This window comes from Lactuca serriola, chromosome 8 (assembly GCF_051521515.1).
Source record: "Lactuca serriola cultivar US96UC23 chromosome 8, Lser_US96UC23_V15, whole genome shotgun sequence".
Lineage (NCBI taxonomy): Eukaryota > Viridiplantae > Streptophyta > Magnoliopsida > Asterales > Asteraceae > Lactuca > Lactuca serriola.
Genome location: NC_136415.1, coordinates 49,451,281 through 49,454,046, shown reverse-complemented (window position 1 = coordinate 49,454,046; position 2,766 = coordinate 49,451,281). Strand labels below are relative to the sequence as shown.

The 2,766-nt window shown below is 35.3% G+C and overlaps 1 long non-coding RNA gene and 1 pseudogene across 1 annotated transcript; one reads left to right on the top strand and one right to left on the bottom strand.

Moving 5' to 3' along the window:
- LOC145066880 (mediator of RNA polymerase II transcription subunit 14 pseudogene) lies at window positions 1-1,015 on the top strand (annotated as a pseudogene).
- Window positions 1,016-1,215: 200 nt separating this feature from the next.
- Window positions 1,216-2,026, bottom strand: LOC145069864 (uncharacterized). Its single transcript, XR_013689702.1, has 3 exons — window positions 1,900-2,026; window positions 1,428-1,838; window positions 1,216-1,329 (listed from the first exon to the last, which is right to left on the bottom strand). It is a non-coding gene; the product is annotated as an uncharacterized LOC145069864 (long non-coding RNA).
- Between the last annotated feature and the right edge of the window lie 740 nt (window positions 2,027-2,766).

The window sequence follows — 2,766 nt, the reverse complement described above, 5'->3', positions numbered from 1 at the left end:
ATGAAGAATGCAACACTTGCATTTGCAGCATCGTATCTCTTTCAGCATGAGCTTTCTTTTTCTCTTCTAACTCCAGAGCTATTTGCTTTCATCAACCCTATACACACAACAAGAAACCAACAAGTGACTATAAGAAGTTAGATATCGACAAATCCAACTTCTCAAAATTATCACAATGATAAATAAAAAAAGGCACCAAAGGTCTCCCGTTTGGCATTTGGAATATCCCTAAATACAACAGTAAAAAATGTACCTTACGAGAGCAGCAACAAGACTTTCGGCATTTGGAACATCTAAATTAAGGCAAAAGGTTTCTGCTAATGCCAATCTAATGATAAGTGAGGCATGCACCTGAGATCAATTGAAAATGGATTTGTGAAATATATTCCTTCAATCCAAAATACAATGGGAATGGGCAATTAGACATGATGGCATACCTTTTGATCTGCAGTGCACCTTCTTCGCATTTCAAGCTCTAGCAACCTGAACTTACAATCAACCATAAACATTAGGGTTGGATATTGTTATAAGACAAGTTCAAGCACTAAGTGCAGGTAGATGGAAAGATGCAATTCGGTTTGAACTCATATCTGATGGCAGTTCAAGTCAAAGTTCTATACAACTTGGTCAAGATGGAGAGTCTGATTCTGGTGGTTTAAGAACTCCAGGGTTAAAGATTCTTTACTGGTTGGAATGTGAGAAGAAAAATGCCACTTCAGATGCAGGTTCTTGTCCTTTTATTAAGATTGAACCAGGGTTAGACTTGCAGATAAAGTGTCTACATAGTTCATTTGTCATTGACCCTTTGACTAACAAGGAGGCAGAGTTTTCAATTGACCAAAGCTGTATTGATGTTGAGAAATGGCTGCTAAGAGGTATATGTTGTAATAAATATACTCGTCTAGTTGAAATTTATAAAGAGTTAGGGCGAAATAGTCATATTGGTCGAGCTGCTGGTGATGTCCTTCACTCCCCTATTGATCCACCTGTTGATGAGTACAAAAAGGTCAGTTAAAAAGAAACCCTTTGTCCTCTTTTTTATTTCTCATTGATAACATTCTTGTGAGGAGACACCATATCATTACCAAGCAATTCACCTGTTGTTAATTTTCTGGTACATGTTATCAATTATACTCTGAAAAAATAAAGTAATTTCATCAGAAAAAAAACATGTTTATTCCGTAAAACTTATTTTATATTTTATATTACCTGATAGTATTTGAGCAACAGGGGTCTTTTCTTCTTGAATGTCGGGGTCAAAAGGTCACACTCCATGTCAAAAGGAACAGGGTCAAGGTGGATCGCTTTCACAAATTCAAAACCTTTCAACTACAAAATTAAAATAAAAGATTAATTCATGAAAACAGATAAGTGGTAAAATAGTTAGTCATTAAATTATTTAAAAAGAAAAAAAACGAAAAAAAAACCTTGTTTTCTTTTCCGACTTTAGTGAGCTCTCCCAAGACATATTCTTTAATTTTGGGATTTTCACATAAAGCTTCAAAATCCCCAGAAATATTATGTGCGTTAGCATAATGTTCAATTGCTTGCTTATTAGGATTCGCAACAGCAACAAGACAAGACTCAAAGCTGTTCCCATAGATCCATATCTAAAATACCAACCATAAATTAAATAACATCTTAAATGGCGTTTTAGGTTAAAATAAGTTGAAATTGTGAGTATTTTAAGTAATGTACCGAATCATGATCAGAAACAGGTCCAAATACATTCTCAAGATTTTCAACAATGACATATTCTCCTTGTGAGAGCTTAAAAATGTTTTTCTTGCGATCAATAATTTTCATGCTTCCATCAGGTTGCCACTCACCAATATCACCTAAACCATAAAATAATATAAGTTAATAAGATTTTTTTTATTATTTTTGTAAATTATATACCTGTATGGAACCAACCATCAACAAGGACTTCTACTGTAAGGTCTTCTCTTTTATAATAGCCTGCAAATAAAACATTTCCTCGAATACATATCTCTCCTTGTGGTTTACTTGAAAGGGTGTCATAATTCATTTTAGGAACAGATTCCAAACAGGCATCCAAATTGGGTACGGATGGGCCCACGGTTCCCACCATCTCCATTTCGTTTGGTAGTGACACGAATGATCCAGCACAGGTTTCCGTTAGCCCTGTGTGTTATTTAGTTTGCTTGTTTTTCAATCATTGTCTTGTGAGCCCATTGGACAAGTAGTAACAACATATCAGGTATGCCTTCACCACTGTTTTTCCCCAAAAAGCAAAGATTTTGTTCAAAGTTCAAAACCCAGTATTCAAATGGTGCGTGAACAGTAGATCTCATAAAAAAACTACCTGATAGCACTTGTGGGTACAATACTATAAGTTTCCCCTCTGTCTTTGTTCTTGCTGTACAATTCGGTATTCAATCCTTGCTCCTTGAATTCTGTAATTATCTGAAGTCACAAAGCACAAATCATGAGAAAGCCAGCAAGAAAAGAAAACAGATGTCTGGTGTTGGCATCGATTATGTGAATTGCAGCACCCTGTTGGCCCTGATGTCACAACATGTCAACTTTTCCATCCTTACCCATCTTATTACCTCCATCTTTACATAGCCAAAAGATGAAAGAAATTATTGTCTACACTCACTTGAGCATTTCATCAAACACCTCACGTGCACTTCATCATTTCACCTTAAAATAAAATTAAAACTGATAGAAATCCCACCAACAAGTAGATAACACAATCAGGTTAGTAAAGAGATGAATTTAGAAAAAATCATTCTTGGGAAT